This window comes from Canis aureus, chromosome 10 (genome assembly GCF_053574225.1).
Source record: "Canis aureus isolate CA01 chromosome 10, VMU_Caureus_v.1.0, whole genome shotgun sequence".
In the NCBI taxonomy this organism is placed as follows: Eukaryota; Metazoa; Chordata; class Mammalia; order Carnivora; family Canidae; genus Canis; species Canis aureus.
In genome coordinates this window covers 74,815,023-74,840,693 of record NC_135620.1, presented here as the reverse complement: position 1 = coordinate 74,840,693, position 25,671 = coordinate 74,815,023, and the positions used below count along the sequence as shown (strand labels likewise).

General features: G+C 49.3%; 1 long non-coding RNA gene across 1 annotated transcript; it reads right to left on the bottom strand.

Moving 5' to 3' along the window:
• Positions 1–333: 333 nt before the first annotated feature.
• Positions 334–11,187, bottom strand: LOC144322744 (uncharacterized). The gene is made up of 4 exons (XR_013388385.1): positions 10,866–11,187; positions 8,341–8,564; positions 4,730–7,218; positions 334–3,974 (listed from the first exon to the last, which is right to left on the bottom strand). It is a non-coding gene; the product is annotated as an uncharacterized LOC144322744 (long non-coding RNA).
• Positions 11,188–25,671: the final 14,484 nt, after the last annotated feature.

The window sequence follows — 25,671 nt, the reverse complement described above, 5'->3', positions numbered from 1 at the left end:
CGGCCGCCCCGACACCCCAGCACCGCGCCTGGGGGCGACCCTCCCATGGAGTCGCGGTCGACCAACCACCTGCTGCAGCCCGGAGCCCGGGGGTCCGCCCCCTGCAGCGAGCTCCGTCCCGCGTCCAGTGGGCGGGGGGAGGGGTGGTGGCTGGAGTCACAGCTCTGACCCTGTGACCTTGGGCGGACCCGCTGGGGTTGGCTGGGCCTCGACTTTCTCCTCTGGGAAAGGGCCACACCAGGGGGCCTGACATGCCTGCCCCCCAGGGCGCATGGTGAATGGTGACCGCTGGGGGATGAATGCTTTCTGAGCTGGGTCCCCATGCTTAGGATCTCACACTTTTTTCTTTTCTTCGTCTTCTTTTTTTTTTTTTTTTTCCACTCTTGCTAGGAATATGGCTGTGATTACGATGTGCCAGGTGTTGTCCAAGAGGTGAGGAGGGTAGAGAAATGAATTCTTCGCTGGGCCCAAGTCAGAGGGACAGCGCTACGTTTGAAATCAAATGGAGAATTCTTATACTGGATTGCAGCTTGTTTTAAAAATAATAATGGCCATAATAACACAATTGCACGTTCGTCTAGCATTTTTTCACGTTGCAGAGTCCTTTTCCGGGCCCCCAGAGAGATAATGGATGTGAACACTTCAGAAAATAGACAGCTTTCTGTGAAATTAAGGTGATTTGTATTGAGGGGTGAGGTTTGTCTCTATCCATCATTGACTAAACAAATCGTTTGTTTGCTCCTGTTCGATTGATAAAGAGGATCGTGGACCCCAGGAGCAAGGCGAGGCTTTATCTGCCCCTCTCTCCATCCACTCCGTCCACAGAACGCCTGCGAGGCTGGAATCCATGCTGTTTGATTGCTTCTGGGGATGGAGCGCTCACTTCCACTCTATGTGGAGGTGCATCCGTCACCGGATAAGCAGATGCATGGGGTGTTCGGTCCCTCCTTCCCATCACCGCCTCAATCCAGACAGCCAGTTGCACTCATTTTGCCCCTAGGGATCTCCCAGCACCTTCATCCTTTGTGTCGCCGCACACGGACCACCTCGGTAGCCATGCTCGTAATCCTGTGTTTGGACTGTCAGCCTAGACTCGCCCCCTTCGCCCCCAGTCGGTGCTGCACGTTGCTCTGTCACAAGCAAACTCAAAGTGGCACATCCCCACCTGGAGTTGTGCAGCCTGCTGGGCGAGGCCCGTGGTATCCTCCACAGCCCAGCCTCTGGCCTGCTCCCGGAGCAGGGCTTGGCAGGCCACGGCCTGAGGGCCAAATGCCACCCACGTCCTTCACGTGTGCCACGAATGAAGGATGCTTTTTACATTTTTCAGTGTCAAATGTGAGATAGACTGTTAGCCTTCAGTTTGCTTAAAGAATCGAGCACACAATCTGACCCTCCACTGACTGGTTCAGGTACTTTTCGTGTATGACGTCACTTAAGCCGTACAGGTCTGTGGGGGAATCGCTATCTTTGCCATCTGACAGAGGAGGAACCTGACACGCCAGGGACACTTCGCTTGCCCGAAGCTACAGAGCCCTGAGGTGGCCGGTGGATCAAAGACGCGGCTCCGCTGACCTCAGCCAAGCCCTCCCAGGAGTCCTGCCGGCAATCTGCCCTTCCCTTTGCTCGGATAACTCAGTTCCCACCTGGATGATGACACATCCCCTAGCAGATCCCCACTATTTGTGTCTGTGGCCTCCTGCCGACCCGAATGGGGACCTGCGAGGGGTCAGCGGTCACCTATGTTCCACTTTTATTTCCTCCCCAGTACATATCCCTACACCCGGCTCACTGCAGGTGCTGAAAGTAGTGCTCGGTGAACCAGATTGCAGGGTTTCCTACATTGGGAGCACCCCATGCAGGTACTGGGAGATCCCTAGAGTGGGGAGGAGGGTAGTCCCTGGTGAGCTCTAGCTTCAGGGGGAGGGTGAGGAGGGAGTGAGGACCCTGGAATTTGCAACTCTTGCTCTGAAGCTTGATTGACAACAGATTGCGGATGGGACAGGTTCTTCCAGAGGTGGACTCCGTGAAGAAGGCTGCAGGTGTAAGCCAGGAAGGGCAAGGATACCAGGTTCTAGAAAGACGGCAAAAAGGAAAACACCTCCAGGTAGGAGTCTTCTAAGTTTCCTATACAACAAGCAGCACTAAAATGTTTGAGATGCTGTTTAACTGCAGGGGAAAGGTGTTCCTTGTGCTCTTAGGTTCGGGAGGGGGGCTGCCCAAGGGAGGTGGATGCGAGGGCTCTCTCAGACGTTCTTTATCTCGGGCGTATTACCGTGGGGTCTACAAAGTCTCCCTTTCTTCCAGTCTTGGATTTTGGGACGAGAGTAGCAGTTGGTCTTTTAGTCCGCATCAGAGAATTACAGCTGCTCGAAGGGAAGGGAGGGCTTAACCATCGACCAATTCAACCCAATGGGAAGAAATCCTAGGCAAGAGGGAAGTAACTTCCTGGAAGGACCCAGGGACATCTTGCCAGCTGTGGGTGACGACCAGAGCTGGATCACAGACTGGCGGCTCTCCTGCCCCTCTCATCCCTGAATATGCCCTCCGTTCTCTTCTACTGCCTTCCTCCCTGAGGCACAGAGTGTGGCTCCCTGTGGTTCTCATCAGTCGTGTCCCATGACTGCCACCAGGAAGACACTCCATCTCTTCCTTTCGTTCTGGTGTGCAAATCCAGGGGCTTAGACGCAGGAGCTCCCTCTGGGCCAACTTGCTAGGGCCAGGGGTTGGGGCATGGCCTTCAGGGTCCCACTGCTATCCCCTGAGGAGACCCCTAAAGTGGGGATGATGGCATTGTGAGCTGGGCGGCTGCTTCACCTGGTATATCTACCTCAAAAGATAGGAAACAGGGACCCACAAGGTTGTTACATAGTCTCCTCCAGAAATCCCAATTTTGGGGGGCACCTGGGTGGCTCAGCAGCTGAGTGTTTGCCTTCAGCTCAGGGGGGGACCCCGGGGTCCTGGGATCGAGTCCGGGGGTCCTGTGATCGAGTTCCCACAGGGAGCCTGCTTCTCCCTCTGCCTGTGTCTCTGCCTCTCTCTCTCTCTGTGTCTTTCATGAATAAATAAATACAACCTTAAAAAAAATAAAAATAATAAAAAAAGAAATCTCAATTTTCCAAAGAAGCTGGGATTAAAGAACACTATTTTGAGTCTTGGGTCTTCCTTTTAGGAAGAAAAGCATGGAAGTCCTCCTACATGCTAGCTGTTGTGTGTTTAATCCTTAAGGCAAGCATATGGCAAGGTAATGTTTACTCCTAACTTCTACACGAGGAAACCAAGGTAATCTAAGTGAGGACGCTCGACTGGTAGACATCTAGCCTGGCAGGGCCATGTGCGTCCACTGATATCCCAAGCTCTTGTCCCTTTCTTTATACAGCTTTATCCCTTCCATTAACCAGAAAGTTGCTCTACCCTTTGGGACATCGGTTTCTTCTTGTAGGAGAAGTGATCGTTTCTAATAAAAGAATTCATCTTTTCTATTTAATTATCACACCTTTTCCTGTTTTCCCAGCCTCCACGGGCACACGCGTCTCTAACTCTGTGATAACTGACACATCCAGTTATTACAGAGGAAAGACACTCCTGACCTGTGAATTTCTGGGCAGTAAAGTAGTGAGTTAGTCTCTTGCTCAGGAAGATAAAACCCAGGCTCCGCTGACCAGGCTGTAAGCTGAGCTCTCAGGCCAACTTCCTGCGTGAGCTCCAGTGAGATGCTCATCTTCTCAGCCTCGGTTTGCTCATCCGTACAAGAGAGACGCCACCTGTGCTGCAGAGACCCCGGGCGTATGTGGTTGGGCTACTTAAGGAATCTCTCTAAAGCCAGTTCATGCAAGTGGATTGTTGGTTTTAGGAGCTGCCCTTGTCCACATCCATCCAAGGTCCTTGGACCTCCAAGGTTTTCTTATCTGTAAAATGTTGGGAGTTGAACAGAATACATCGCCTCCTTCCACTGTCATATTCTGAGCCTCTAGCATCTCCGCGCAGAAAAAAAAAAAAAAAAGTGGGAAATATCAGAAGGGGAGACAGAACATGAAAGACTCCTAACTCTGGGAAACGAACTAGGGGTGGTGGAAGGGGAGGTGGGTGGGGGTGGGGGTGACTGGGTGGCGGGCACTGAGGTGGGCACTTGACAGGATGAACACTGAGTGTTATTCTGTATGTTGATAAATTGATTTATTTATTTAAAAATAAATTTATTTAAAAAAACAAAAAAATAGAAACAAAATAAATAAATAAATAAATAAATAAATAAATAAATAATAGAAAGAGCAAAAAAAAAAAAAAAGGAAAGGAAAATGCATGCCTATCCCTCTTCTCACCCTCCCCTGCCACCTCCCCTACCTCTCTCTCCCCAGCATCCCAGGGACTCAGTCAACACCCCTGCCCTGTGCTCCCAGAGATAACTCCAGCAGCAGGTTCTCTCCTCCTGGCTCTTAAGGTGGCCACACACTGGGCTAAATAAGCTGCTTACCAGCACGGGAAAGGATGACATTTAGAGTATCACATCTTTTTTTTTTTTTTTTTTTAGTTTTGCTTTAAGGGAAACTGGTTTGGGAATATGTTGGGAAGACGTCCCTCTAATTTGGTACTCGGGGCTCTCGACAGTGGGCGTGCAGGAAGAGAAGTTCATCTGTGTCTCCTTAGGTGCTTTCTAGGGGCCAAAAGATCAGTGCTATTTCCCTCCCTTCCCAAGCCCCTTGAAAATGACTCGGCTCAGCCGGGAACTCACCATGTCCCTGGCGCCGAGGCTCTGAAGCGCTAGCAATGAAGTTTAGAGGCCCGGTCAGTCGTGTCACCTTGGGGGAGTCATTTCACTTCTCGGAGTTTGGATTCCTCCTCTGCAAGGTGTTAGCGTAATAACTGCACTCGCTGAGATGTCCCATGACAATGGCCAGAGCCAGTGAAGGTCCCCCCACATCCTCTCGCTTAACCGTGCAATAGCTCTTGGACCGCAGTACCATCGTTATTACTACTGGGGGGATGAGACGGGTAAAGTTCAAAGGCGTGAAATAACTTGCCTGGTCTGGAAGGTGGCCTCATCTAGAATTCAACCCCAGTGCTATGTGACTCCTGTGCCCTTAGCCTTTAGCTCCTCAGCTGGCCCCGGCTATGTAGACGGCGTTCCCGTTGTCCGTTGCTGGGTACCACCCCACCTCACAACTTAGTAACCGAAGACAACCACCCTTGTACCATGCTTCTGGATTCTGTGGGGAAGGAAGTTGGGCAGGGTACACGCGGATGCTTGTCTCTGCTTCACAGGGTCTGGAGCCTCGGCTGGGAAGACTCAAGAAGTCTAGAGGCTGGTCTAGCCCCTGAGCTGGGGTGACTCACAGGCTGGTCTCGTTCTGATACTGCTCACCAGATCACCCATATTTAACTCTCCCCGTGGACCAGGCGCCCTCACAGCAGGGGGGCTCCCGGGTATGTGGACTGTTCCTTGTCAGCACAGGGGCTCCAAGAGTGAATGTTCTAGTGAAACAGTAGAAGCTAGGTGGCCTTTTATGACCCCGCCTTAGAAATCACGCAGCAACACCACTTCCTGCAATCTGGTCAAAGCAGCCGTAGGCCTCCTCAGATTAGAGGGGCAAGGCACGTGGCTCCACCTCTCATGGATGGAGTTTTAAAGATGTTTGCAGCCATGCTCTGAAACCACCGTCAACGGGATGAGCTGTGATCTATGCTGAGACATCGGCTAGATTGATAAAGACTGAAGAATCTGATGGGATCAGGGCCAAAGGCAGCTCATCGGCTCTATGGTCGGCCTAACAATGAGCTTCCCAAGAGTCTGATGAATAGTGGCTGAAGTGGTGGGGAAAGTGCATCTTGATCTGAGTCAACACTATTCGAGACGACCTCATCTAGCATATCCTGTAATGCCGCGGGGGCTTCTAGACATGGGTGATGGGCGAGGCTGACGAGGGAGCCGATTATGACCACTGAGTCTTGTTTCCTGATGATGGATGGTGGTGGAAGGCATGGGTTTTAGGATCAGACAGACATGGGGTCAAACACAAGCTGGATTGTTTCCCAACTCTGTGAACCTGAGCCAGTAACTTGGCCTTTCTAAGTTTCGGTTCACTTTTACGTGAACTGGGACTCTTGTGAGAAGTCAAGGAGAAAGCTCCCACGTGGCGCCTGGAGCATAGTACGCACGTATTAGAGTTAGTTATAGCTCTTTGTCATTCATTAAACACATATTTACTGAGCCCTTGCTATGTGGCCACCGCTGTCCTAAGTGTTTACAGTATTTTTATCATTGCTGCTATCGTTATCCTCAGCAGATGCGGTCTACCCGCTTGGAGAAGCTCCTCAGATGGAAACAGAGAGTGCAGGGGAAGGTCTGAGCCACCCGGGAAGTAGATGAGGCAGGCTGGGGCTCAGGGAACCCAGACCAACAGCCAGTTGTATCTACTGGGTAACCCAACAGGGATAGGGAAAGCCTCACACTCAATCTGGGCACACGGGTCCCGAGAATCACCTTGAGAGGGCCAGCGAGACCATTCCCTGTTTCCGGGGTGGATGTACCTAATCAGGCCAGTCATGGGTGAGGTTAGTGGGTCCCTGCAGGGCTGGGGGGTCAGTGCCTGAGGTGGAGGAGTCATGGAGGGGGAGAGCAGGGGCCGCACCCTCCTCCCCAGGGTGGTGAGCCTCCGAGGAGACAAAGGGCCAGAAGGGGCTTTGCAAACGGAAGGAGTGACATTAGGGATGATGCAGGGATGCAGCTCTGAAGCCAGCCGTCCTGCCCGCAGCTGTCCCCATTCCTTAATGTGATGTGAAAGGAAACGAGCACACTCTGAAGCCAGACTCTGCTTCTTAGTAACTGGGATACTTCTGACAGATTTTTCTCTTTGAACCTCAGTCTTCCCATCTGTTAAGTGTGAGTAGTGACAACCATAACCATCCTAACTGGTGTGAGTATTAAATGAAACCTCCATGTGGAGATTTGGACTTGGAGTAGGCCTGTGTTTTTCATGGTGTCCGAGGACTCCGGCGTTAGACCGCCCTGCTGCACCTGTTTAAAATACAGACCCTCCATCGACTCCTACGAGGGTTCCTTCAACCCTTATTTTGCTCCATGTTTCCCTATGGCTTTTATCACCTGATATACATACAGTACGCTGCTTCATTTTTTACTGCCTGTTTTCCCCATTTTCTTTCCTGGAAATGCCGCGAGAGTAGAGATGTGGTGCTTCTCTGCCTCCAGCCCCTAGAACCGTGCTTGATAAACAGAAATAAAAGAACACAGGGACGAATGAATGAGAATCCCTGGAAGGGAGCTCTCAAATCAGCCTTTTCTTGACTCACCCCAGGGGATTCTTACACACACTCCAGGTTGGAGGACCACCATAGGATGTACTTCATCAACACTGGTTGTTTTTCCCCTTCTTTTCTCCTTAAGGATCTTAAATTTGTTTAGCTTGCTCAAAGAACCAAATTACCAAGGTGAGATGAGGGAGTAAGTAACTCTAGGATGGATAGGATAATCTGATAGTCCCCATTCTCTGTTGTCCAGCCATCCCGGCCTTGAAGAGAGAGGACTTTGGTTTTGTGTATTCTGATTAGTGTCCCTTAGGCATTGACCCTTCACAACTGGGTGCATGGGGTGCAGGACGCTGGGAGGCCCGAGAAAGCAACTTGCCCACTGACCCCACCTTCTTCTTGCTTTCATGCAGGGCCTTGCTTGCTTGCTGCTGTCGCATTAGACTTGGGATGTGGCCTATTTAGGACCAAATAGGGCATGGCCTCTGGCCTAGCAGGATGGACCACCGTTCAGAACTGCACCCTGCTTCCTGGACTGATCCGGCTCTGGTCTGGGAGTGAACCCAGGGTGGCTGGCTGACCAGCACCCAAAGGCCATGGAAATAGAGGGTCAAGGGTGTACCAGAGACTGAGGGAGAAGGGAACTGGCATGCATGCACCTGCTACCCTATTGTTCATATATCACCTCTCTGGCTTTGAAGATTTGAAGATTTTGGCAGTTATTGCCTGTGTGACTTTGGGTCATTGACCTCCCTCTCTGAGCGTTGGTTGAGTCATCCATAAACTGGGAGTAGTAACAACCACTCACAGGGGGTCCTTGTGTGGATTTAATGCCCTAGGTGTTTCCCTTCTTTCTTTTTTAACTCCTTAAACCCCAATTCATGGAAGGGAAAACAAAGGAGACTGTTAGATGGAAGAGGTTGCCTGCTGCTGGGGACACAACATGCGGCCCTAGGGACAGGGCCAAGGGCAGGGATGTGCACACTGGGGGAACTTTGGAGCCACTTGACTTAAGGAGCTCAAGCTAATCAATCCCTCTCAGCTCATCACGGGCCCTGCAATCAGGGCTCCCCTGCTCACCTGCTGCTCTGCCCTTGGGGACGCACCAGAGCCAATCATGGGGCATTGTTCTCTCAGCTCAGTTCCTCGGAGGAGCACTCGGAGCTTGGCCAGGAGACAGCAGGACGACTCATGGAATCCCAGGCATGGGGTTTCGATCTGGACGGCCCAGTGCAATACCGGCCCTTCTCTCACAAGAATAAGGAGGTGATGTGACTCAGCCAAGGTCACAGAGAAAGCTGGATCTGGAGAAAGGAGGAGATGTTTATATTCACTGGAATTCCCATTCATTCATTCAAGAGTGTTTTACCCATTGCCTGTTATGAGTGCAGGGCATCTCAGGTCTCACAAGGCCACGCTGCAATCCCAATTCTACCCTCTTTCCGATGCTCCATTCTTTCTTCTCTAAAGCCCAAGGGCATTCCAGTGGTCACCTCACTCAGACCTGGGCCAGGGCTACAGAGGCTTTCCTGCCTGCCCCTTCATGCCCTTCCCCCGGCCCGGTCCTAGACTCTCAAGCTCTAGAAATTACTCAGGACACCAGGAAATAGTGGATCCAATTGGAGTCAGCGGAATTTACTTTATTTGAATTGACTTGAACTGAATGAAATGGAATCGCAAGATTAAATGGAAATAATTGAATTGAAATGTAGCAAACTGGATTGAATCAGGATTAATTGAAATAAAATCAATCGAGAATGTATTGAATCATAGTACTAGGAAAGGTACGGACCTCACCTCCCCCCACCCCCGACCCTGCTCCTTGTATAGGGAGAGAGTGAAAGCCCAGCAAAGGCAAGTGTGGTGCAGGAGGTGATAGAAACTCAGTGACTTTGAGAAGGTCAAGCAAGTGGCAGAGCCGGGCTTCCAAGCCAGGTCGTCCGACTCCCTGGTCAGCATTTATCTCACTATTCCGTATTTCCAGAATTAGTAGAGTCTGAGGTTGCAAGCCAGGAGCCACTAGAAATCAGCAAGTGAAGAGGACTGTGGGAAAAATGATGTGCCCGATTTTAATCACCTCTCCACCTTCTCATGAATAACCAAGCTTGTCGTCCTCTGACGCTGGCTTTCCAAAATAGTTCCCGTCTGGGCTGTGGTAGGTACACGGAGAAAGGGAAGCGTCAAGTCTCTGAGCCTAGTGGCAGAAGGAATGGCAGCGAAGTTCTCTGGCCGTGATTCCCCTGAAACTGAATTTACTTTGAGGAATAAAGATGTGACACTTGCAGCGGACCACCTTCCTTGAATTCCCAATCACGAGATCACTGTGCCTGAAAGTCCACCATTCGTCCTGTTCCTTGGATGATGTTTTTTTTTTTTTTTTTAATTCTATTAAGATACACATGTGGTAGCTGGAGGAGGTACAGCATATTTAATACCCACATATTAGTGTAATGACCTTATCGCACCAACTATCTGACACTAGAACGAAGGCTTGTGTGGACGGTGGAAGGAAGTAGAGTTCGCAGGAGGGAAGTTGGTTTGGATCAGTGGCCAATGCAATTTTTTTAAAGACATTGATATAAATTGCTCTACCCAGGAATTTAAATCTGAAAGTCTCTGTAATGAGGAGGTATTATTCTTATGATGAAAGCGTTAGATAATAATAGTCTATACTCGGGAGGAAAAGGCAAATGGTAGCCCATTGACCCCTTGCGCCCTCTCTCCCCTCACGTGGTCATAACTGCTGATCAGTGCTCAACGTAAGAATTAAGTTCGCAAGTAATCTTTATAACAGTGTGGGGAGAGGTAAATCGGGCACTCTCGGCCTCGTTTTACGGAGGAGAAACTGAACTCTGGGATCGCCAGTGATGCTCCTTCGGTCTCAAGGCAAATCAGAGGCAGAAGGAGGACCAGAGCCTTCATGCCGGCTCCCCAAATCCAGAAGTCTCTCAGGCGTATTGTATATGCTGTACAATTGCCATCGATTTCCCGTCATTGTTCCTTGGTTGTATGGGCCAGGGGAGGCAGGAGTCAGGGGGTGGCACCTCCACAAGCCAAGGGTGGCCACAGTGCATTTCACAGACTTGAGCCAAGAGGCCTCTGGAGAGCGTAATCATCCTAGTGAGCTGCGGTGCTTGTCAAGGTATGTGGTCGGGATGCTCGTTGCTGTGACCTGGACACAACCTGCCCTGCATGGGAATAGCAAGCTGGCCGGCAGGCCCTCAGCCCACCACAGGCTGGCCTGGTGACGCACCAGGGGAGGAAGCCAGCAGCTTCCCTGGCTCCACGTTCTTTAATGTTTATGATCACAGCTGTCTCTTGCCAAGGAGCCCTACACCCAGAAGTAAGGGTCCTGTAGGAATAGATGGGTGGTGGCGAGGCAGTGTTGCTGATAGATTTTGGCAGCGGGATGGGTCCTCACTCTACCCTCAGAGGTTTCAGGTACCCCAGAGGTACCCCCAGAGGTTTCTAACCCCAGCAGGATGGGTCCTCACTCTACACCCAGAGGTTTCAGGTACCCCAGAGGTACCCCCAGAGGTTTCTACCCGCAGCGGGGTGGGTTCTCACTCTACCCCCAGAGGTGAATTGGACTCAGGAAGACGTACAGAGGAGAATCGCAGTCATGCAGCTTAGACACGCGCGCGTCCAATCTCCATCCATAGGAGGGATCCTCTCAGGACACGGCTGTGCCCAGCGCCAGGGACAACCCATGGGAGGAGCCTCAGGCCAGCCACCGAGGGGCTTCCCTCACTGGGCTTCATTCCAGGGCTCATTTTGCTCCAGTTCCAGTAACTGTGTTGTTTTTATGTTCCCTTTGGATCAAGTCTCCGCACACGTTTCTGCCATTAGCGTCATTGAGCCCACGGATACTTAACGGGTGCTGTTCATGTGACAGGCACTGTTCTAAATCCTGGGAATATAGAGGTAGAAATGGTAGACAGTGTCTGCATGGCGACTGTATCCATGGCGAGACAAACAAACAAACACAGGTACGCTGTACTGTCGGGAGTGGCAAGCCTCATGAAGACCAAGAAATGACGCAAAAGCACCAAAGATATTAATCTAGTTAGTGGATGTGGAGGGGGTGAGGCGGTCAGAGAGGGCTTCCCTGAAGATGTAGAGTTGGAGCAGACTCCAATTTGGTGGAAGAATGGGTCCTGTGACTGTCTGGGGGAAAGTGTTCCAGTTGCAAGGGGTCAAGGGCAAAGACATGAAGATGGGGACAAAGGGGAATGTCAAGGAGCCACCAGAAGGCCAGCCAGGCTTCAGTGACGGGAGAGCAGAGGGGAGCAGTGGGAGATGAGGCCAGGTAGGGAGCTGGACCTAATTCCTTACTGTTAGGTGGGCCGGACAGAGCCTCGAAGGCCAAGGTAAGCTTGCTGGGGTTCTCAGTCCAGTCCATGTTCTGGAAGATTCCTCCGATGTTAGTGGCACCTTCCTGGGACCAAAGATGCCTCACTCCGTGCTCTTGTTGGATGGCCCCAAAGTTGGCTGATTCCAGCTGTCAATCCGTGTCTCGACTTCGCCGTAGCAGCCAAGAGCAGCAGTTGCTAAAGCTGAAAGACGCAGAGGGGGCTTCAAGTCCCCGCGTTTTACTCGTGGATTATTTTTCTCTTTGCCCCTGGGATTGAACCAAATTCCATTCCAGTTTAAGGCTGGCCCTTGCTGCTTGCCGGTCTCGGCCCCAGCAGGTCTGCGTTGCTGCCCCGCTCCGATGATCTCCAGACGTACTTGGGAAGCTGCCTCTGCTCGACTAAGACAGGAGCACTTTGTGATGGAGATTGTAATTGGAAAGAAGTGTGAATAATTGATGTGTTTTCTTCTTTCTTGTTGGTGAGCGAAACTGGCCCCAGCCAACCTTTTGGCTCCTGCCTTGCCACACCCCGCAGCCCTATTTCAAGCCCTTGAGTGTTTGCACACACTGCACACTGCTCTCTCTGCCAGGAATGTGTATCCCCCACTCCGTCTTCACTTTAAGCATCTACTCACAAGACAGATTTTTTTTCCTGAGAAGTCTCTTGACAATCCCGGGTTGCTATGCAGGCTTCTGGTGGGTTCTTTTGGCATCGTGTCTTCCCCTGCCCCCTTTGATGTGATGCTCTAATTAGCTAGTCCTAAACTTGTCCTCCCCTGGAGAAAGTCTACTCCAGGCCTGAGGATGAGGGTAGAACTCGATGGTTAAAGCTTCACAAGAGGCATATGGCCTGAGTTCAAATTCTGGTGCTTCCATTTGCTAGCTCTGTAGATTTGGGGTAAGTTATTTATGTTCTTCTCTGTGTAAATCTCATCTCTAAAACTGGGAAGGTAATCATGCTTTCTTATTAGGGCTACTTGGAGGGGTAATCAATGCTAATTGACCTCTTTGTGTCTCCTTTGGCCCCCAACATATCAACCACAATGAGGTTTTTTTTTTTTTTTTAAATGTACTCTTTCCACAGATTTCTCACATGCTTATAACCTATTTCTCATTAGTCAAGTCTCAGGTCCCATAACTACTCAGAAAGGCTTTCCGTGGCCACGCATTTGAAGCAGACCCTCCCCTAACCAAGCCACTCTGTCCCATTACCCTTCAGAGTCGTGAGCAGTGCTATTTACCTAACATTTTCGGTTCTACCTTTTTCTATGGACTGGACAGGAAGATACTCAGTGTTTCTTGCTGTTGGGTGGAGTTGTGCACCTAGTTCTAGACAATGAGTTGTCAGCGAAAGTAATAGAAATTATTCTCTAAGCTTTTAAAGATTTTTATTTATTCATTTTTAGAGAGAGAGAGAGAGAGAGCATGCAAGCACATGAGCAGTGGGGATGGGCAGAGGGAGAGGGAGAGAGAGAACCCCAAGCAGGGTCCAGCTCAGTGTGGAGTCCAATGCAGGGCTTGATCCTGTGACCCCTGAGATCATGACCTGACCCCAAATCAAGAGTTGGGAGCTCAACTGACTAGGCCACTTGGGCGCCCCTTCTGAGCTTCCGATTGCCAAGGCAAGACCTTCCAGACATATCTTTTCCCTCTGACATGGTACCTGGCAGTACCCAAGAGGAGCCCCTATATGATGATGATGAGGGGTACTGTCCTTCTCCATCCTCTACCCAGGATGTGGCATAAACAACAATATGTCTTACGACACTTAAGACCTGGGGGTCAGTTATGACTGCAGCATAACCCAGGCTAATCTGGCTGATTTACCCTTTGAATTATTTATCTTTATCTATGAATACGAGTCTTAGTTACTTCTCGGTGTCTACTCTCCCTCACGTCTGTAGTCATAGAACTCTTCATTTTTAGCTAAGGAGTGGCTTTGCAGAATAAAGACTACATTTCCCAGGTCCCCTGACAGGTGGTCTCGCCACGTGACAAGCTCTGGCCAACGTGATGTGAGTGGACGTGAAGTCTGCCCCTTCTGAGCCTCACTCTTAAAAGCCACGTCCTCTCCTTCCTCCTGGCTAAGAGATGGAAACGCCGACTTCACCTCTAACAAGCAGACAGGGGAGATACTGTTGAGATGAGAGAACAAAAAGGAAGAGAGAACCAGGTTTTCCGACAGCGTGGAATCATCACACCAGCCCCGGATTCCTTATGTCTGGGCTGTTATATGATTAAAAATAAACTTTAAATCTTGTACAACCTCATGTTATTGGGGTTGCTATTCTAGTGATGCAGGCTGTATTGCTCACCAATATCTTAGTTCTTCAAGTCATCTTGCTCGTTCATTCCATTGATTAGTGTCTATTCCCACCGCCCCAGCACACGCGCACACATGCAGGTGCCATGAGGACAGGAATGATTTCTTTCCCGTTCATGGCTGCACCCACTGAGCTTAGCACAGAGCCTGTCGCAGACTAAGTGTCGAGGAGTATCTGTTGAATAATCAAGTGTACGTGACGGACAGTAATCCCTGAGTAGATCATTATTGATTGTTGTTAGATATTACTCTTCTTTCTATTACTTTTCTACTAGCCATCAGAAAGCTTTGGTCACGTCACAGTTCCTAAGGCCCCACCGCCCGATGTTCCTCTGGCCTGCAAGAGCCTTTCTCTTCTTTCTTATTTACCAAATCCTTTCAAGAACAAGCTCTGGACTCACGTCAGAGATTTACAGAATGCAATGGCTCAATGGCTATAGGGGACCTTAGCAGTCACATGGCATGACTCTCATTTTACAAGTGTGTGAACAAGCTCAGAGAGGGCGGGATTATCTTGTATTTTAGTTGGTTCTGGCAGTTGTGACACAATACCATAGGCTGGGAGGCTTAACGACAACAAAAATTTCTTTCTCACTGTCCTGAGGCTGAAGTCCAAGATCAAGGTGCCAGCAGGTTTGGTGCCTGGCGAGAGAGTCCACCTCCGGTGGCCGACTGCTGACTTCTTGTTTCCTCCATGACCAGAGAGGCCAAGAGAGCCCTCCAGCATCTCTTTTCGAAGAGCACGAGTTCCACTGATGAAGGCTCCACCCTCAGAACCTAATTATCCCCTAAAGGCCCTACCTCCAAGTACCACCACACTGGGGCTGAGGATTGCTGCATAGGAATCTGGTTTTGGGGTCGGGGTGGGGGGGCCAGTCCGTAGCAATTTGTTACAAGTCATACATTAACTGATGAGAGAAGGGTCCAGAATCTAGGATTCTTGCCCTTATTTTAGTGTGCTTATTGTCGCAAGAATTTCCAACTCCTCTTGGGTGAGTTATTCTTTGATCAGACTTAAAAGATACAGGTGGACTGTACATCCCAACATCTCCTACATTGTGACTCTGTAGTTGCTGGATGATCGTGTCCTCACCTTTGCCCGTCAGGACTTGCCCACACTTGGAACTCAAAAGGGCTAAAGGCAGAAGGGTCCCTGAAAGGTGAGTGAGATAACTGCCTCAGTCTCCGTGTGAGGGCACCAGAGACGCGAAAAGAAAGATGAAGAGACTTCTCTGACCACACTTGGTCCATTTAGAGACTCTGGGAGGAATCTCCAGCATTCTCTACGGAAATGTTGCCCAAAGTGGGAGTGTAACACTTCGATGGCCCGGGAGTGTAACACTTTACAGCCCAGGCTTGACAGCATTTAACAGGGATGTGGGTGGGAGCTCAGTGATCACGTGTCAAGAAGAATGAATCCCATGAGCATTGCTAAAACCCGCCGCCTGCACTGAGAAAACATACAGTTCAGCACAATAAATACAGCATAGCCCCCAAGCTAACCCAGTAGAGCCAACGAGGGGGCCTGCCCTCCTTTCCTCCCCAGCGTTAACCTTCTTCAAGTCCAGGGCAAGTGAAAGAAAAACTAGAAAAATAATGCCTGTCATAGTGCAGGGGCCTGGGAAATGTCCTGGAAATCAGTTCGTCTGGCCCTTTCAGCTTTTCGCAGCTTCCCCTCCTCCTCTGATACCCAGCAGGCGCCTTACAGTTGCAGTTGCAGGCCCTGGAAGGTGTGGAGGGATCCCCAGTAACTGGCCTAGCAGCTCCCAGAAGATTTGATCAATAAGACCCTCCATTAACAAAAAAAAAAAAATGCTTGTTTGATCAAATATTCACGATGCAAATTAGCGTAGTCACAGTTCTGGGTTATCTCGTGATTACAAAAAAGAAGAAAACAACACAAACATAAAAAAAAATCCCCCCAAAAAGAAAAAAAAGCACATGGAACTTCTCAACTCCCTATTTCTCTGCAATCTTTGATCACAATCTTTTTAAAACCGATTTAGCAAACCATGACTATGTCAGAGAACACTCTGGAAAAGCCAGTGTACGGGATCCCTGGGTGGCGCAGCGGTTTAGCGCCTGCCTTTGGGCCAGGGCGCGATCCTGGATATCCGGGATCGAATCCCACGTTGGGCTCCCGGTGCATGGAGCCTGCTTCTCCCTCTGCCTGTGTCTCTGCCTCTCTCTCTCTCTCTCGCTCTCTATGTGACTATCATAAATAAATAAAAATTAAAAAAAAAAAAAAAAAGAAAAGCCAGTGTAGCCCAAACCCGTCATTTGGGGTTTGAGACTCAGAGGAGGGAAACCGGCAGGGTGGGGACGCGAACCCGGGTTCCCTGATCCAGAGTCCACTGTGTGCAGTGTCTCCCCGTGAGTGACACGACACGTTCTCAAAGCCGTTCTCAACGGTCCCTGTGTCATTTAACAGCCCATCTGCCAATGGATCATGTCACAGAAACATGCGACCGAGACGATGTGTCGTGAAACAAATGGCTTTACAAGCCGGGGGACCAGCCCTGTGTCCTGCTCCTTAGGAGCGATCTGCGCATGTGACGTGGGTGTGACAGGCCCAGCAAGGGGCTGGCTCAGCTCGTGTACAGTCCTGCAGGCAAGGGGCTGACGGCTCCGCCACCAAGTCGCCGCGCTCCCCCTGCGGTCCCTGCGGCTGCCGGCTGGCCCGGGGCTTCCATCCACACTCTGGGTCACCCACGGCCTGGAGGAAAATCTCGGGCTTTCAGTTCTCACGTGGCTCCCTTCTCCGATTTCCATCCTTATTGGACTTAGGATCACAGGTGGTTCTAGGGGCCCCCGGGGGCTCAGTGGTTGAGCATCTGCCTTCAGCTCAGGCCGTGACCCCGGGGTCCTGGGATCGAGTCCCGCATCGGGCTCCCTGCAGGGAGCCTGCTTCTCCCTCTGCCTGTGTCTCTGCCTCTCTCTGTGTGTCTCTCGTGAATAAATAAGGAATATCTTTTTAAAAAAGTGGTTTTCACGGACTCACGCGGGAAGCCTACCTATAACGCTCTCACGCTTACCTTGACTTCTTCCGTCCAGTGCAGCAGGAGCAGAGCCTCTTCCTGCCAATGACCACAATGACCACCCCCTGCCCGCGCTCCAACCCCTACGCCCCCCAACCCCAGGGGTCTTCCAACCTCTGTTCTCCGTCACCATCTCCCTCTCTACGGGCTTCTCAGCAGTTTACAAACACACTCTATTGTTTTCCTTTTTGCACGGATGCGTCAACGGGAGGGGTTAATCAAGTCGCCTACGGTCACGCAGCAAATGTAACAATGAACACACGTCCCTTCAGCTACTGAAAGTTTCTCTATGCTTCTCCATAAAGTTCTCAAAAACACCGTCGAGCATGCGGTCTCTGTTCCCCGCCGCGTCATTCCATCTTCACCTCCCTCCAGCTTTCTGGCTTCTCACTTCAGCCCAAATGCAGCCACTTCATGTTGCCAAGTGTAAGGTGGGCTCTGCGGTCTTCACTCCACTTGACCTCCCAACCGTCTGGAAAACACTGCCACTGTCCTTGGAATCCTCTCCTGTTCTCCTCCCACTTGGCTGTACCCATTCTCCGCTTCTTCTGCCAGCCCCTCCTTTTCTACCTAAGATGCTCAGCTCCCCAGACCTTGATCTTGGGTCCCTTCCCCTCTTGGATTCTCTGCTTTGCTTTATCGTGATCTTCGTCTCTCACTGTTCGCTTCCTCTGTGGGCAACACACACCCTTCCCAGGATTACGTTTCATCTCCATGCAGCGGCTGCCACATTTATCCCTCTGGTCCAGACTCTCTTCTGGGATGTAAGCTCATGACCACTCGTTGCCCTGACGCTTCCGGACACTTGTCCCCAACTGCAATCTTCACCTCTTGCCAGCCTCCTGCTTCTTCTTAAGTTTCTCATCTCCCTTAATCACCTAAGTTCCTTTTTTTTTTTTTTTTTTTTAAGATTTATTCATTTCTTTTAGAGAGAGAGCACATATGGGAGGGGCAGTGGAAGAGGGAGGGAGAATCCCAAGCAGACTCTGAACTGAGCTCAGAGCCCAATGTGGAGTTTGACCTCATGACCCTGAGATCACAACCTGAGCCAAATCCAAGAGTCCGACGCTCAACCACCTGTACTACGCAGGAGCCCCAATCACCTAATTTCTTATGTCAGAAGCTTGGGAGTCATTTTGGACACCTTGCATTCCCTCCTCCCTCTGCCAGCTCAGGCATCAATCACAATATCTTACTGAATCTGTGTCCACAGTGCAGTGCAGATTTATCGACTCCTCACCATGCTCACTGCCTCCCCTGCGTCAAAGACAGCCAATAGTCACTTGATGCCCTACTGATGGGTTCTCCACCTAGAGGCAGCATGCTTGGTTTCATTTTTAAAATCATAGATCTGATTATTTTGCTCCACCACTTAAAACCTCCAGCAGCTTCTCCTTAGTCTTTGAATGCAGGTCGCAATCCTTCTCCTTGTCTACAAAGACCTGCAATGATCTTACCCGCCCCCCAACCAACCTGTCTCCACTCTCCATATCTGCAGGGTCCACTCACTCTGGCATTTCATCTACTACTCCAATGCTACTTGCTCCCTCTTGCCTCAAGGCATTTACACCTGCAGCTCTCTTTCCTTTAAAAAACACTCATTTCTGGGATCCCTGGGTGGCATAGCAGTTTAGCGCCTGCCTTTGGCCCAGGGCTCGATCCTGGAGACCCGGGATCAAATCCTGCATCGGGCTCCCGGTGCATGGAGCCTGCTTCTCCCTCTGCCTATGTCTCTGCCTCTCTCTCTCTCTCTCTGTGTGACTATCATAAATAAATAAAAATTAAAAAAAATAAAAAAAACACTCATTTCTTACCAACACCTCTGAGAGAAATATCTCCTGACCTACTGGATCAAGTCAGTCCTCATCTCCACGACCATCATTAAAACACTTATGATCCTTTCTTATGAAGATTGTTTCTTTCATTGCATTTATCGATAATTTAATTATACAATCATCTGTAGAGATCACAGACTTCACATCTGCTTCCTTGATTAGAACATATTGGGACTCTTGGGTGGCCCAATGGTTGAGTGTCTGCCTTTCAGCTCAGGGCGTGATCCAGGGATCTGGGATCAAGTCCTGCATTGGGCTCCCTGCAGTTTATAAATAAAGAAATATTAAAAAAAAAAAAAAAGAGCACAACATCCATGAGGGCAGGCACCAAACCTTATGTGCTTTATGATTCTAGCTTGAGCACTGTAGTTGTCACATGATCCTTGTGCAATAAATATATGCAGAATAAACACAAAATAAATAGTATGAAAATGTTTTTGAAAATGAAAGGAATCAGATGTAGAGTATTTCAATCCGAGGTGCTTTATCTCTCTGGATGTCTGTGGCCTTGTCTGGGAAACGGAGGGAAAAAAGGCCCACCTTGCCTATGTCATGAGTGTCGGGATGAGGGAGTGAGCTCGGAGGGCTCGGTGGGTCTCTGCAAACACACAACAAACTGTTGTTATTGCTCTTTGCTTCCGACTGGCTCTGGAAGGAGGAGCGTGGGCTGCTTTTGTGATAGAAAAATACAACCTTAGATTTCTAGTGTGACCTTGAGAAGGTCTGTCTCTCTGGATCTCAGTACCTCCAGGCAGAAAAGGAAGCAACTGGGCCAGACGTGCCTGCAAGGTCCATTCCTTCCTTGTCACCCTAAGATCCGCTCCCACACACCAAGGTACAGAGATGGCTCAGTCAAATGCTCCGGCAGGTGATTTGTGCTGTCACAGATGATCACCAGGAAGGTGCAAAGTTTATCTCCAGAGCAACGCCACATCCAGAGGACACCTCATGGGGCCACATGGCCAGTTCTCATGGACAAGCCTGAGCTGGGTGTCAGGGGCCAGGATTTCGAGTCCAGATCTGCTGCTTGTCGGTTGTAGAAGCCGGAGCTGGTCTCTGATACTCTGGGAGCCTCAGCCTCCTTACTGGAAATGCACAGGGGTCATAAAAGTGACTTCACTGAGCCAAAATAGGGAGAAAACAAGATCGTGGTCAGGAGAGTCAGCTGCAGATTCAAAAATGCTCCACACCGTGTTCAGCGGGCAGGCACGTGACATCTCCTGAACAGTGGGAGTGGGTCCTATTATCCTTCCACACAGATGCCTGCCATAGAGCGGTGGAAACAAAGGGTGACACAGGCAGCCCTAGCAGTTTAAAGCAGCAAATCGTCCCCTGTCCTTAGCCTGCAGCGCAGAGCACAATTTTTTATCCAGAGATGGCAAAATTGGGCCTGGAGTCACTTGATACCGCAGGCTATTGTCTCACAAATGATTTATTAACCAAGGCTGCTCCATGCTCAGAAGTTTGCACGCTGCCCAGGGTCCCCTCTCCAGAAGGGAATCTTCCTCCCCTAGGGAATGATTCTCTGGAGATGAAAATGAAAACTCTGTTTGGGACGCCTGGGTGGCTCAGTGGTTGAGCAGCTGCCTTCAGCTCAGGTTGTGATCCCGGGGTCCTGGGATCGAGTCCCACATTGGGCTCCTTGCAGGGAGCCTGCTCTCCCTCTGCCTGTCTCTGCCTCTCTCTCTGTGTCTCTCATGAATAAAAAATTAAAATCTTAAAAAAAAAAAAAAGGAAAAGAAATTCTGTTTGTCCTGGGGCAGTCTCCTGGAAGCTCTCTTTTTGGCTAAGTCCTAAGAACATTCAAGGGTCCACCCCTGTGGAATGGTTAGCGAGGGGCAGGACCACCTGGTAAAAGGTGTGTCTTAAATTGTGTCTGCTGAAAAATAGCTCTGTGCATCTACGTGTATGCATGCAAGTGCATGTGAAAAGGACAGCAAATACAAATAGTTTAAAAATCCAAAGTCTGCCATTTGCTATCTTTATAAACTTGGGGAGGTTGTTCAGTTGTTCCAGCCCATGTTTCCTCTCTTGTGGAGGGATATATTAATGCCTCTGTGATGGGATCATGTGAGACTCAAAAGATGACAAAAAAAATAGATGAAATGCAGATTGAGCCTTTAGCTCTACATGTGACACATTCTAGGGGTTCCTGGGTGTCAGAGATGTTTCTTCCCTTAAGAAAGGCCAAGAGGTCACCCTGGGCCTGGCAACTTGAAAGGTGGTGCCTGCAGCAGCTATTCCTCACTTTTGTGGCTGTATGAGTCATCTACTGCTGCGTAACAAGCAACCACAAATCTCAAGGCTATGCTGTGAGCATTTATTTACCCTCCAGCCCTGCTGATCTTAGCTGGACCCAGCAGGCAGCTCTAAGCTACAAATTGGCAAGGTCTATGCCATGTGCTTCTTGTCACCCTTGGACCAACAGGCAAGCCCGGCATGTTCTCGTAGGGATGGTAGAGGTGCAAGACAGCAAACAGGGATGCGAGAGAGCTTTGGAAGCCCACACTCAGGATGGACACTGTCATTCCCGCCCCTCTTCTGTTGTCCAAAGCCAGTCACGTGGTGTGGCTCAAATTTAAGAGTTTATAAAGACAGTAAATGCACTTGGCATTTTAGGAAGGAGGGAAGTAAAAATCACTTGGCAAAGGTTATGAATACAGGACGGGGTAAAGAACTAGGGCCATTAATAAAGCCTAGCACAGCCGCTATGCATCCAGAAACTCTTCATTTTTCATGTATGTGGAAGGGGAACACGATATAAAGGGTGGAAGGAGAGTCCCTCCTCCCCCTTTCTAAGCAGTAGGAAGAAAAATATTTTCTCCCCTGCTTTCAGTAGCTAAAGCATGGGAAATAAATGAAGCAGAGCAATCCTATATTCCAGCCCAGGATATTGATTCTTTTCTTGATAAATTCTATATATTTTTATTTTCTAAGATCACTTCGGATTCATCTTTTTATCAAGTAACATATGCACATCATGCAAAAGTCAAAGGATCTAAACAACCATGTTACAAGAAGAGGACGCCTCCAGTCTCCCATCTCCCAATCACACAGTTCTCCTACTTGACCAAACTCATAACCAACGATGGTTTGCAGCCTTCCAGGGAAATCGGTTTAGATGCTTGCATCAGCACACCCATCCCTTTTGCTTGACATAAGGGATGCACACACCATTCTGTACCTTGATTTTTCACTTGGCAATAGATCTTGTAGATCTCGCCAGGACAGGAGCAACTCTTTCTGTTAAACAGCTGCCAATATTCCTTCGGGGGGAAGGGAGGCTGTGGGTTTTGAAGGAGCAATCCAAAGATTCAGGGTAAGTTAGAAATCACTTGTGAGGCTTCAGTGTGGTTGGGAGCTCCGGCAATAGGACATGAGTACAAGGTTGGGGTTGGGCGAACAGGATGCCTGAAGTAGATCATTCCTGTGCCAAGAGCGTGGCTGTGCTCCGTCTCTTTCCATTCCTACCTGTGTCTGGCCTGACCGCCTTCCCAACAGCGCTCTGGATCCCCCAGTATGTCCCTCGTCTGCCGACATTTATACCACGTTGGCGTCTTTCATCTGTAGTTGAGAACCCTAACTAACACAGAGTGCTGTCAGGAGCAGGCTGTCCGCCAGAGACCTGGGATCGGTAGGACCAGTGCAGGGCTGAAGACGGCCACAGTCCGCTGCTACAGAGTGATGGGAATATCAAGGAAGGGGCAATGAATGGGGAGGCGACAGTGCAGTGTCCCGGGCCTTCACGCACCAAATGTTTCCTGAGCTCTTACCATGTGCCGGATGTGAGTCTAGGTGTTGAGGATCCAGTGAAAGGAAAATGGACAAGGTCTCTGGGCTCATGGAATCAAATTCTAGTGCAGCAGAGACACTAAAGGAGCAAACAAACGTACAGTATGATGTCAGGTAGTGATCCGTCTCAGGAAAAGGGAGCAGAGGATGACAGGGGTAGCATTTTAATGAGAGAGAAGAGAAGAGGTCACCAGCCTCCACCAGCACAAGCTTCTGCTCAGTTAGCACCTCTTCTGCCTTTGGGCAGATGGATAGGCAGTTGTCCAGTCCATGGGTTTGAAGACCTACCTCCCTTTTCATTTATTCCCTAAAAATTTGTTATAACATTGGACCTCTCCTCTAGAGCCGAACATTTCCTGTGTAGATGCTGCGGGCAGCAGTGCCCTGCCCAGGTGGGAGCCTTCCTTCACACAGACCACTTAGTAAGACCACACTGGGAACTGGGAACAAAGGGGGTCTAGGGAGGTAAGATGAAGTGAGTGCGATTCAAGCTTCACCCCGAAGGTCTTGGTGGCAACTTGGGGCTTGCAGAATCACCCTCACACCATGTGGCGCTCATGGTGCTCCACACCCAGACTCTAATTTGTCTCTTCAGGGCTCCTTCTCATTTCTTCTGCTTGGAATATTTTCCAGCAAGTGATGCCTCCCTTCCCTGTCCCCCAGGGGGTGGGCTATAATCTCATGCCCTACTTTGGGATCAGCCCAGTGTAGGGTGAGGATAGAGGCAATGCGATGGAAGGTTTTGCATGTTCTTGTGCAGGAGGTTTGTTCTCTTGAAAGTCTGCAACCCTCCATGAGAAGAATAGGTCTGACCGGCCGCTACTCTGAGGACAATGGGGGCCCCTGTGAATCAGATCTGCACCAAATGATGTCTGAAGTATGAGTGGAAAAAAACATAAAAGCTTGTGCTGTAAGCCACTAAGTCTGGGGACTGCTTATGGAGCATGTTTGCAGAGATAGGTAATACTTCAATAATGAACTAAATAATTCACTGCTTGGCTCCATAGGGCTTTGATGTGGGAGTTTTGCCTGTAGGGTCCCATCCATTTGAGCTGGCCTCTCTCTCTCTAACCATCATATCTGCATGTTTAAGGCAGAATTGCTAAGAAGATGTCTTGGAGACAAGGAAACGTGGGCTTGAGTTCCTATTTGGCCACTTATTAGCTCTGGGGAATCACTAAGTTTCCTGTGCTTCAATTTCCTCAAGTGTAAAATGACATTAATAATGTTTACCTTTATAGGCTCTTGCAAGGATTCAGTATATCACATATGTAAAGCTTGGTGCTTGCTATGTGCTCAGTAAATGTTTCCATTTTTATTACATGTTTTCTTAGATAACTTTGCAATAACGCTTTGAGGCAGGGTGTATTATTACTACCATTTTATATGTGAAGAAAGGGAGGCTCGGACAAGTTAATTTACTCGTCTCACAGTTACTACGCAGCAGGATGAGGTTACACGCCGGGCTGCTGCGCCCAGAACCTGTACCTTCGCAGCTGTATTATGTGGCATGGGTGATCGCTGAGATTTCTTGCAGTTTTTCTTTCTTTTTCTTAATATTCCATTTTTATTTATTCATGAGAGACACACAGAGAGAGAGAGAGGCAGAGACACAGGCAGAGGGAGAAGCAGGCTCCATGCAGGGAGCCTGATGCGGGACTCGGTCCTGAGACTGTGGGATCACACCCTGAGCCAAAGGCAGGTGCTCAACCGCTGAGCCACCCAGGAGTCCCAAAACTCCAAAAACTGTTTGAATTTCACCAACTAGGCTGTGTCTCTCTGAGTGGTATTATTACTGTTGCAATGTTCCCATTGTCTTCTATTTATTTTTTCTATGTGTTAATTGTAATTTATTTTTTTTACATTTGTTTTTATATAAGTTAAATTTGCCAACATATAGTATAACATCCAGTGCTCATCCCGTCAAGGGCCCCCTTCAGTGCCTGTCACCTAGTCACCCCATACCCCCCACCCACTTCCCCTTCCACTACCCTGTGTTCGTTTCCCAGAGTTAGGAGTCTCTCATGGTTTGTCTCCCTCTCTAATTTTTCCCACTCAATTCCCCTCCTTTCCCTTATAATCCCTTTCACTATGTCTTATATTCCACGTATGAGTGAGACCATATGATGATTGTCCTTCTCCAATGGACTTATCTCACTCAGCACAATACCCTCCTGTTCCATCCATGTCGAAGCAAATGTAGTGAAACGCCGAGACACCCACACCCCAGTGTTCACAGCAGCAATGTCCACAGTAGCCAAACTGTGGAAGGAGCCATGATGTCCCTCAACAGATGATGGATAAAGATGTGGTCTACATATACAGTGGGATATTACTCAGCCATCAGAAAGGAGGAACACCCACCATTGTCTTCTATTTGAACATATGCTTCTGGCTTTCCCTTTCATATGGGGATTTAGAGTCCCTCTGGAATGTGCATTTCTTTAACTAAAAGGGTTCAATTTAAGGAAAACTAGTTACATAAAGAAAGAACAGAAATGGTCTCTGGATAGTAGAAATCATGAAGATGGTGGCTGAAATGACAGTAGCTTAGGAAGTACTGTTTTCTGAAGGTTTGGCATTTTACTTGTGTCCATATGCCCGGCAGCCTAGTCTTGCCCCATCCCCGCTCCCAACCCCGTATTTCAGTCCCCATGGAAGTCCAATAACTCAGGAGGATCCCCTGGCAGCAAAGGGGGAGGGCAGTGGTCAACATCTGCAGCACAAACACCACACCTGTTTGAGATAACGTAACCACTAAAACATACCCCGCGGGTTAGCTGTGTGGCTGCAAAGACCTTGCTCCAGCCATCAGAACCCCAATAGCCTCGTTTATAAAAATAGGCATTTTAACTAGATGTGCTCAAAGGCCTTGGCCATTGCAAAATGTGTGAATGTTTTCAATATTATTTTTATTAAAAGAAGCACTTTACCATTGAGAATTTCAAATGTTTTTCTAATAAACCCCCGGAATCAAGGGCAACAATATATTTGCAATAGAAAGTTCATTAGCATATTTTGATAGTTTTTGATCATTTGTGCATGTATTAAAATGAAACATTTGGTAAA